Genomic DNA, 12,223 nt, shown 5'->3' on the forward strand with positions numbered 1-12,223 from the left:
TAATGAAGTTGTTCATGAAAGATTATGCTGAAATAAATATGTCCGTCTTTAAGATGCCACAAGACTCTTTGTTGTTGTTATCAGTGTATGGGCGCAATCCTAACCCCTTATGTCAGTGCTTTCCAGCACTGACATAAGGGCAATGCAGCTCTGAAGTAAGGGGACAAACATTCCCTTACTTTGAGGAGGCCTCCGTGAGTACCACCCAACTACAGGAAGCTACACATGTCCCATTGGCACCTCTATGCCAGTGCTGGAAGGTACTGACATAAGGGGTTAGGATTGCGCCCTATGTCAACTAGATCCTCGCCCTATGTCAACTAGATCCTCCACATGGAGCCTGCCAAGTTTTGCCTGCTCCATTTGCCTGTCACCAATGGGAAGGCACAAGAGAAGTAAGGTACCCCTTTGCAACTGCATATATATGAATTGGTGGGCTTTTTCAGCATTCATACTTTGCATCATTTCTCACTCCACAGCCTTCTTCCTCCTTTAAAATGCCACTCCAAATTTCTCTTTTCCTCCCTGCAGCTGCGGTGGTCTTCTAAGGGATTAGTGTGTGTGGTCTGTGTGGTCTGAGTGGCAAAGTGGGTGGACAGGTTAGTAAATGGGGCCAAGAGAAATCAGAAAATGGCAGGATATTTTCCAGTGCAGGTTTGAATTTAAAAAAAAAACAGAGAGGAGCAAGATGACTCTAGAGATCTCTGAAAGAGAGGTCTTGTTGCAAATATTGAGGTGATGAAATATTAATTTTGTGATGGCTCAACAGATCTACAAAACTCCTTGGAAAGAATAAAAAAATGAGAATCTTTCTAATACCACAAAGGTTTTAGAATCAAAATATAAAAGTGATTCAAATGGGAAAAGGAAGCAAAGGGCAGAGAACTGGCTGCAAAGCTCTGTCTTCAGACCAATTTCCTGCTCTGGGAATGTGCAATTTACTAACTATCATTGTGATTAAAGCACAGGAGTGTATTGGTTCAACTTTCAGAAAGATCCCATCTATATATGTTGATTATGGGGGGACAGTGCCTAAGGACAGTTATTTCCTGCTTTTGGTTACAGGAAGCTAAGCAATCAAACAGATCTATAAATTTAATTGTCACTGTCTTGAAGTTATTCCTGCGTAACAGCCACAAACCTGAGAGTCACTGAACATCCCCAGGCTACCTATCCAGACTAAACACAATGAGCATTTTTCAAGCTGTAATTTTACGCAAGGAAATGTCAAATCGAGCATGAGTCTTAGAAAATTGTACATACCTGTGGTATTAGTCACTCTTTGTAGCAAGGGACACCTTCTCTCTCTCTCTCTCTCTCTTTCTCTCTCTCTCTCTCTCTCTCACACACACACACACACACACACACACACACACACACTTTCTTACTCTTTTCTTTCTCCAAATAGTTTTAGTAGTTTGCTGTGTATTTAATCCCAATCATGTTGCATGCCATTTTTAAATTTAAAAAGCTTTAAATAGTCAATAGGAAAAAAGTCAATCGAAAGTCATTAGAAAAAAGTTTCTCAATTGATTTTCAATAGTAGACTATTTTTTTCCATTTTAAAATAGCACCATCAGAATGAAAATTTTGACAGGGCAACCCACTCTCCCCACCCTCTCCCTGCTGCATTTTTGCCCCATTTTGCACCACAACCATCCCCATTTATAATGAATCCTAAGCCAATTGGGAGCTGCAGGGTTGTCTTACAATGAAACTTGTAGTATGCCATGATGGCCCAGAACTGATAGGATCAACTGAGGCAGAAGCAGGTTCTCCTTGCACAATGCTCTATGCAATTCATGATTAGGATAAGGGAGGGCCCTTTGGCTCAGTGGCAGCACACCTGCTTCGCATGTAGAAGGTCTCACTTTCAGTCCAGGGATGGCAGAGAAAGTTTTCTGTTTGAAAGCCTGGAGAACCACTGCCAAGCAATGCCAACAATGCTAAGCAAGGCAGAGCAATGGCCTGACTCAGTTTGAGGCAGCTTCCCATTGGTTTTTGAACCCATCATGTCCACAACGGCACTTATAAGCCTCAGTTCGAAGCAGTAACATCTGTGCCATTATGGAGAAATAGGATGTGCTAGACATGGAGAACAATCACGCGCATTGCGTAGGCATGCGCTACTACATTTTATTGCAAAACACCATTCATGCTTATGGTGCATTAAAAACAATAACCCGCCTATGTTCCATTTAGTCTGGGGTTCTATCGGTTTGGCCTATAGATCCAAATCTCCAGAGACAGCATAATAAGGAGATTACTCATTCTGTGTTTTGCTGACTTTGCACATTGATCTAAAGCACCTGAGCAAAATTAAAACAATTCTGGCAGATATTCTCCTTGACTGAAACATAGATTGGAAAAAGACACACTTGCAGAAATATTTCATATTTTTGGAAGAATACAAGGTTATGTTCTAGTTGGCAAATGATGATAAGACAGTACTGTGTTTACAGAAGGAAATCCAAAAATGCTTTGAACATGAGGAAATGTTCACAAGCCTGACAAAGAGACTGCCCTCTTCCTGCTCTAAACCCTGCAAGGATTCCTGTGCTACTGTTTACACAGCACACAGTAGCCACAGGCCAACTGCACCTTCCCCTCCCCAGCCCTTTACTGGAAGGCTGGCAGAAATATAATTGGAAACAGTGATTGTTCTTCTCTGAGGGCAGCATGAAGGCAAGCTTCTATATAGAGGCTGAACAGTGGGGAAACAATGGCAAGAAAAATTGGTCCACAGAATGTCTGTGTTGAAGTCAACTCAATCCGATGAGACAATCAAAAAACCCGCTGCTAAATTAGATAAGCAAAACTGGAGAGAGTCAGTCTGCTGAAGAGGTGATGGTGATTTTATGGGCAGAGCTTTGTGAAGATGATTTATAAGCTCAGTTCACACCACTGAAATTGAGGGATGCTGATGGAAGGGGAGCAGGACCAAGTCTAGACTTGGTACCAGGTCACTGGGATCCTTGGGGCACAGCCCTGAACTAGGCCCCCCCATCCACCCATGATGATTCTTTGGGCACCATCATTGCCATCAGTACTGAGAATTTAGGGGTCAATCCAACCAGGGGGGGCCTCCAATCAGTGTGTGCCCTGAACAAGTGGCCCACCTGAACAAGTGGCCCACCTAAGGGATGAGTTCCCAACTGCATCCCTGTTCCAGCTACCAACCTCCACATGTAAAAATGAAAGGAGCTTATGAAGGGACAGAGAGCCTGATCCAAATGGGCTCATGCCAGGCCAAAGTGTCACAAATATGCCGTAAGGCATGCCTATAACAGTCCGTGCCATTCTGGCACTGAAGCTGGCTCAACATGAGCCAGTGCTGAGCCAGCACTGGATGGAGGACCACCACCAGGAGCTCACAGTGAGCGCTGGGCAGCAGAGTGGTAAGTCTGGGTCGGGGGAGGCATTATGGGGTGGGGGAGGGTGAGGGGAAGGCGTAGCAGGAGGAAGGAGTGGGGTGGGAGCAGGGCAGAGATGACCACAGGCCCTGCCACCTTATCCTAATTCCCCTCCTGGCCCGGGAGACCTGACATGGCTCTCCTCAAATCGGTGCCTGCTCAATAGTGGGCACAGATCCAAGGAGACCCAAGGAGATGCCTGGGGCTTACATGGCCTCGATGCTGCTTCCCAGCCCAGCTGGTTGCAGTGATAGCCATTTCAGCGCTGCTGCAGCCCTGAGTGCTGGGAAGCATTGGACTGGGCTGTGAATCAACAGGATAAATACAAGAAATGGGGAAGGGTCCCTAAGGATCAAATCACCTGGAGTATTGTGTCCAGTTCTGGTCGCCGCATCTCAAAAAAGACATAGTGGAAATGGAAAAGGTGCAAAAGAGAGCGACTAAGATGATTACGGGGCTGGGGCACCTTCCTTATGAGGAAAGGCTACGGCGTTTGGGCCTCTTCAGCCTAGAAAAGAGACGCCTGAAGGGGGACATGATTGAGACATACAAAATTATGCAGGGGATGGACAGAGTGGATAGGGAGATGCTCTTTACACTCTCACATAATACCAGAACCAGGGGACATCCACTAAAATTGAGTGTTGGGCGGGTTAGGACAGACAAAAGAAAATATTTCTTTACTCAGCGTGTGGTCGGTCTGTGGAACTCCTTGCCACAGGATGTGGTGATGGCGTCTAGCCTAGACGCCTTTAAAGGGGGATTGGACAAGTTTCTGGAGGAAAAATCCATTACGGGGTACAAGCCATGATGTGTATGCGCAACCTCCTAATTTTAGAAATGGGTTATGTCAGAATGCCAGATGCAAGGGAGGGCACCAGGATGAGGTCTCTTTGTTATCTGGTGTGCTCCCTGGGACATTTGGTGGGCCGCTGTGAGATACAGGAAGCTGGACTAAATGGGCCTATGGCCTGATCCAGTGGGGCTGTTCTTATGTTCACCTGGACATTCCATCCCATCCCCTTTACCTAGCCAGGGGAAGTTGGCTGCCAAATCAGTGGGCACATGCCAATTTCAGCAGGAAGTCTGAGAACCCTTTGTTTGAGATCCCTGTCTACCAATGAAGACAGAGCATCCACATAAGACTTGCCTGGATTCGATATGGCCATTCTGCAATGGTACTGAATTAAAAAAGGACAGAGCTCACTGAAGGTAGACATTTCAGTCACCTTATGAAGAGGAGGACATAAATCTCTGAGGGGATTAAAAAGAGCTGAAAAAAAACGTTCATGGCGAGTGATATATTTAAGAATTTAAATGCTTCTTAAATATTATGGCTCTCAAACATCTGAAATTTATTGTATGTGACTCTTATGTTAAGCATGTTTGGTCACTCCTGATATATAACTTACTTTCAGTCTGACTCTGGGTCTGGATGAAACTGATGATGAGATGTGGGTTTTAGTGATTTGCTGCATTGTATCTCTTTTTATAGATTTGAGCATGTTACTTTTTGTCTGCAAATGTGATTTATTGCTAGCAACCTTTTGAGATGAGTTGGACCGGCTGCAAATCGAAAGTCAGTCAATACACTCAACCAAATGAAAGGGAACACTTTGGAAAGGTGGTAGATTTCCCAGCCTCATAAGTTGAAGTCCAGAATTTTCTGAACCAAGGGCTACTTCATCCATTACAGAGCAGCAATCCCATTCTTACCATTCTGTGTGCTTGCAGTAAGGAGTCCCAGCCAATGCTAACTCACGAATACATATACCTATGTACAGTCTCTGCAGTGATATATGTATACTCTTTTTTTTTCAAATGTGCACTTGTAGAATATTTTGTTTGCATATGTCAGAAACACAAAGCATGAAGTGGCCTTGCAGTAACTGGGGCAATGGATACCTCCTGCAAATATTGGCAAGCCTGATTGCATCAATCTATGTACAGTTCACATTTCCGGGCTTCATTCTGCAACCCACGGGAGCATGCTGCATTATTTATTTCTATCCTAGTGTGTATAGGAAGAACCCAGGAAAAGTAGAAGAGGGCTGTAAAGTATCTGAAGCTCCTTCACAACCTTAGTGTTGCAAATCCTTTGCTTGCTTGGTTAGAACAGACAGTTCATGTGCCTTGGGGGTGTTCCTTCTTCTTTTGAAGGAGTGGTGCAGGAGTTTCACAGTCTCCCTTATGGGCCCCAGTCTTTCATCAGTCTGTACAGTTGCAGAGTAATTCAGGGTGCACAATATCAATGGCAAAGCTGTTCATCAGCTCTGCGCACAAAGGAACAAGCTTTTAATTCGAATATCAGCTTCTTTCTTTTTTTTCCCAGTGATACCCACTACCTGAATGGCATCTCAGATGCCAAATACTGCATTAGTGTGCTAAGTGCCTGATGTATATGATTTCCATAATCCATGGAACAATCCTAGAAAACTAGTCACTAATGTTGCATTGTGGCTGGAAGCCCCAGATTCAAATCTCAGTCTTTGTACATATTTTATTTATAAGATTTCTAATGCACCCTTCAAAAAAAAAAATGTACCATGGCAGTAAGAAATTAAAATGCTAACAATACAGAATACATATGAAACACTGCAGCAATAAATGTTCCATAGAATTTAATTTTTTAAATTCAAGAATGAAAGTACAGCAAAACAAAAGCAGCCTAACAGCCCAATCCTGTGCTCGGCAGCATGGCTTCGTGCCACTGAGCACTGTCGCAAACATGACATAAAGCACGTTTGTGAGCCTCTCCGCCAGGCTCCCACCCGTGCTAGCCCAGCGCCAGCCAGTGCTGGGCTAGCGCGGGATGATTGCCCAGCTTCCGCTGCTCGGCGGCCTCCTGGACTGCTGAGCTGCGGCACAGCAGGCAGGGGCAGGGAGGTGGCGTTCCGGGGAGGGGGAGGCCGGCGGGAGCGGAGAGAGGGAGGGTAGGAGACATGACACAGAGATGTGATGTGGGGAGGGGGGTGGGCTGGAGGTGTGCTGGGGGAGGGAGGGAGGCGAGTCCATGGAGCTCCGCTCCACAGGATCCAAGGCGCTTGTGGAAGGCTCCACGCCCTACACAAGCGCTTTTACCTTACTACCGACCTTTTGGTAGGCGGTAACGTGAGTAGCCCCTTCTCCTGAGGTGCCTCCTGCGGTAGCCCAGGGCTCACAGGATCTGGCGGCAGCCGTTCTTGGTGCTGCCGAGGCTGGGCACCCCGAGCAGCTCAGGATCGGGCTGCCTGGCTGCAGTCTTATATACACTTTCCTGGGAGTAAATCCTATTAAACCCAATGTGATTTACTTTTGAGTAGACACATATAAGTGCATTGTAGGTCACATGCTGGAGCAACAGGGCAAAATGAAATATTTTTTGCCTTATGCTAAAGCAACATAATAGATGGTGCCAGGTGAGTTTCCCTTACCTGGGTATTCTATAATCAGGGTGCCAAAACTGGAAAGACCCTATCCCTGGTCACCACTCACCTATTTGGGTGGGCTCAGAGAAAAGCCTCTGATGATTAACAAAGTGTCTGGACAAGTTCATGCGGCAGTCAGTGCTCCTTAAGGTACCTGGGTTCCAAGTCAATTAGGAAAGTCCCAGCACTTTAAATTTTGCCTGGAGGTAGTAATGAGATAGTAAGTTTTGCCTGGAGGTAGGTAAGTCCCCCTCTCTGCATTAGTCCCGTCTATGAATTATAACACCAATCTCCCTTACTAGTTATTAAAAAAATTACCAAGATGACAGCTGTAAAACGGGATTTATAATTATTTCAACAAAACAGAATATTTTTAGTAATAATGGGAGCTTCTGTGCACTGTACAAGTAAGAGCTCATGTTAGAGACAGGGTGGACCAGAAGACTGAGCAATGGACTTAGAAATTCCACATGCACTTGAAGCTATGGTGGACATGTTCCTGTCTCTCAACCTCGGTTGTTACATCTGTACAAAGGAAATACACTAATAAGCCCCTTCTTTGAAGAGTTTATGAGAATGTCAGCCCAATCCAAACTAATTTCCCATGTGGCAATGCAGTGGCACCAACACAGGCTGCGCTGCATCCCACAAGAGATTTTTGGTTGTTGGAGGTCCTCTTGGGGTGAGGGAACATTTGTCCCCTTGCCCTGGGGTAAGCTGCAACAAGTCAATGTGGACCTGCATCAGCGATATTGCTGGCCCAAGTCCATGTTGATCTGTGCAGGCAGATCAGGCCCAGGAACGACCTTGGGATTTTACACACAGCAGTGTGGCCAAACTCACTCCCCAACCAGGCCCAGTCCACCCACCCTGCCCACCTCCTACCCATTCTACCCTCCCCTGCCCCATTTAGCACCCTCCCTGCCCTCCTCCCACCCCTGCACTGGACTTGCCTGCTCCAGCTTCTGTCACTCAGCTGGCACCTGGGGCTGGCACTGCTGCAGAGTGCTTTATGACACTTTTACAGTAGCGCATGCTGGCAGAATATGCGTGCTGCCAATGTATTTCCTTGAAAGTATTGAACCGTGAATGACTGAGAAAGAAGAAGGAAGGAAGAAGGACATGAAGGAGATTGTAGGAGCAATGTCCTTTGAATAAACCATTTTTGCAATTCTATTTTAATTACCATTTTGAACTGATTAAATAATGCAATTAATAATTGTGTCGAAAGTGGGTTGCTTACAGCACTCAAACAGAATTGATTAAATCTTGGCATGTGTGGGGATGGGATGTCATTCCAAAGAGAGAAGATGATGAAAAGCAAATGCTGAGAGGTTTCTGAAAGTAATAAAATCAATAACTGCTTGCAGATGGCCCTTTGGAAACAAAGGCAAAGAGGCGGAAGGAGAGATAATGTGCTCTTTGAAGTGGTATCCAGTTCACCTGTAGTGGTTATGCTCAGAGACGAGTATATGCTGCACATCCGTGTGCACGATGTGGCCAACAGAATCTGGAAACTGGCATGGAATTTGACCCCCCAGAGGGCAGCTGCAGGCATAACAATTTGCTACATGGAGATTAAGTACCACAAAGGAAATTGTAATGTATGAGACAGATCCGTGCTTTCATTTTTTTTAAAGCATTATCAAAATGAGCCTTCCCAAAGGTAGAAGAAGGTGGGGATCCTTAAGGGACAGTGTCTATTTGCAGTTCAAAATGAGAAGATGCCTTGGCCTTTAGGACTAAATGCCATTTACTTATAAAGGACATAATTTAAAAAGGAACAAAGGACATGACAACTGCTCCTTCTATAGCTACTTTCCCCTCTTTGGTGGGGGGGGGGGCTGCTAGCTCATGATCCACTTGCTCTTCAACTTATTCTACTCTGAAAGGGGCCCTCAAGGTCTCTCCCCTGGACTTAAAGTCAAAGGTCAGTCCAGGAACATGTGATATTGTAAAGAGATTGAATGCTTTCAATGAAAGCTTTTTCCCCCATTAAAAATAGCAAATTGGAGGAACACACTGGGGACTAGAATCACGGTGGGGGTGAAGTACTAAAAAAAGTCCTCCTTCCACTGTGGATTTGACCCATTTCCACCTTGCTTGTGTTATTTCCTTTAAAAAACAAAGACTGAAGCATGTTTAGGATCATTTCTTTTTGACCCTTACTGTAAGCAACTGTGGGGATCTTTTAGATTAAAAGGTGGAGTACACATCTTTTAAAGAACTAAATTAATGCCCCAAAAGACACTTTAAGTTTATCGTAGAGATTGCAGTAAGATATGTAGAAAAGCAAGTGCTCTCTTGGGTATGTTGATGCTGCTCACACAAAACAGAAAGCTAGAGATCACTTTCCTGTATAAGATATACAAATTGTGAGAATAATATCTCATATCACAACTGATGCACACAAGTTGGGGCTAGCAGGGGGTGACTTCACAGTTGGGTCCTGGTGAGACATATGCTAGCTCCCATGGCTTCACCAGGGGCCACACCTGTGTCTAGCCAACCTTACTGATACTGTGAGGGATGGCTACTACCACATGGCAAGTCAAGGCCCATGTAAAGGCTAAACAGGCAATTGTGAAGGAACCTTGGACCTTCTTCTTGCCCTTTCAAGATGCCTTGTCTCTTGACTGGGGCATCTGGGAATTGTTACATGGTACCAGGAAAAGAAAGAGGATGATCTGCTACTCCCATCTGTCTCCCAATTGGGCTGACCAGGAGGCTGTGGGGAATAACAGCAGCAGATGACTGTCTTCTTGTTCCATTTCAACACCATTTTAAAAATCTGCTCGTTGGCACTGGTTGGTTCATTCTGGTGGCACTACTTGGACCACCAGTATTTGGGATGGGTGGATGTGGAGATTGTGAGACAACACACTAATGTTGTGCCAATATCAGGACATTGCTTTGTGATTGACCAGCTGTATAAGGGTTTCCATGGCCACTGTTGGCATTATTGGGAAGGGTTGAGCCAGGATTACTGGAAGGGCTCCACTGGCATGGCATTCCCTGAACAGGTGTAGGTTATGATGGCCATTGCACTGACATTTGCATGATGTAGGTGCAGCCTCCAAGTCAATCGGGCCATTAGAATGTTGTAGTCAACATCAGTAACTTGGTGTGCTTGGTAGGTCATAGAAAACTGGTGCTTTTGCTGGAGTCCTGGTATTCCTTGCTTTCATCGATCCACCCCCAGTAGGAAGTTGGCTATGAAATTCTGCACTAGTTGACACTTCTGAATAAGGGAAATTCTTGGTAGAATAGGGAGGTGAGAGTTGCACAATAATATGTGTGTAAAGGGAGAGTTCACAATGCAAGAACTTCAAAATTCCCTAAGAAACAGAGATGGAAAAACAAAAAGTCTTTTACTCAGAAAATCCAAAGTGCATTCACACATATAAAAATGCATTTGGATTGCAACATTTGGCAGCTACACAAACTATTAACTGACCAAAGACGCGTTCCCAGGGATCTTTTTGTAAACATTTAATTTTGCAAAATTCAGTGTGGTGGAATACACTGTACTTGTCAACTAGTCTTGCAGGGCAGAAAGAAGCCAGACCTCAGTATCAGCTCTGCCATCTGCAGCTTAACTGACTTTTGCAACAACCTAAGAACATGTAACACAATCAGTTGCATCCAAGGGTCATAGTGATATTATAATTACATCTCCTTATCATTATGTTACCGAACAACTATGCAAATCACAGTTATAGGCATTTATTTTCCATTCTCTTAACTAAGGAACATGAGGATTTTAAAGCATTTTTCTACCCACTAATAAAAAACATTCTCAGGTTTTCAGATGGCACATGCTATGGTTTTATCAGGAATCTAGTGCTAGGAGATTAGTTCTATTTTACTTTAACAACATCCACACTTCACAGCTTGTTCAGATATGGAAGAACCAATGTAATTAGAAGTGGGGCACCTGGTCCTCCAACTCCAAACATGTCCTGAGCCAAGAGTTTGCTCTATGGCTGTGAGGGAGGGGAATCCCACTCTCTCTTTCTGTACTCAAAAGGGGCATCAACATCTCCCTGGATAGCCTGTTTCCAGGACGCTGAATGCTTCTACCATACAAAATCCCTTCCCAAGGACATTGACCTCACTCCTGTCCTGTTGTACTACAGGCATTCAGTCAAGGTAGCACTATTTTGGAAGACCTTGGGGTTTTATTTAACTGCATTGATTTTGATTTTGATTTTATATATACTGAAACCAAAGGTTTACAGGGTCCATTTCCTTTGGTGAAAGGAACACTGGGGATTTAATTGGTATCTTAATGATTCAGGGCCCAATCTTATCCAACTTTCCCATGCTGATGCAGCTGTGCCAACCGGCTGTGCACTGCATGCTGTGGTGGGGGAGTAGTCATTGGGCTTTCTCAAAGTAACATTTGTTCCCTTAACTTGGGGCTGCATCGCAGCTGCATTGGCGCTGGAAAGTTGGATAGGATTGGGACCTTAATTTATAACCGTGGAGGCTGAGTAAGTTGAATGGGAATGTCAGATGGGACCAATAACCAGACATGGCAATATGTAAAATAGGGCCTGAAAAATTGAAAGTTCAATCAAAAACCAGAGGCAAATTCCAGACATTACTGCCAGTGAGGCTGCTTGTCTTCAGCCAAGGAACCCTGGAGGAGCAGATAGACAGGAAGAAGGTCAGAGCTGAGATAGCTACTACAGCCATGTTGATTTCGTCTGCATAAGAAGGTCTCAGGTTTGCCATACTGGGAGACTAGGGGCAACAGGAAGAGGAGACAGGAGGCAATTGCAGAGACCAGTGGTGTAGCTAAGAGGTGGCTTAGTATAGCAATTGCACTGGGCAACAAGCCTTAGGGGGCAACAATCTGAGATTGACACTAATGGCCAAAATTGTGAAAACCTTGCTATTTTCGAATAATACCATCATGATATATATCACTCGATGCGGAATTTAATTCAGACTGCAGTGAAACAAACTGTCTCAAAATATCTCTATTCTATCAAAAGTTATCACCAAATAACCAGAAAATAAAAATAACAGCATTATGTAACAAGAAGTGGATTTTGTTAATTCAGAACTGACCAACAAGACTGATTGTTCTGAGAGCTAATTAGGTGTTGTTATGATACAGCACAGTGTCTCTCACCAATGTGGGAAACACTTTTTAAAATATACTTACCGTATTTTTCGCTCCATAAGATGCACTTCCCCCCCCCCCAAAAAAAGTGGAGGGGGGGAAGTGTGTGCGTCTTATGGATCGAATACTGCAAAAAAGAGTGCACGTTGGGGACCTTAATGAAGGGGGGATCTTCATGCCAGTTTATGATCCCATTCACCCTAATAAAGGGAGGGATCTTCATGCCAGTTTATGATCCCATTCACCCTAAGAAGGGGGGGATCTTCATG

This window comes from Tiliqua scincoides, chromosome 1, assembly GCF_035046505.1.
Source record: "Tiliqua scincoides isolate rTilSci1 chromosome 1, rTilSci1.hap2, whole genome shotgun sequence".
Lineage (NCBI taxonomy): Eukaryota > Metazoa > Chordata > Lepidosauria > Squamata > Scincidae > Tiliqua > Tiliqua scincoides.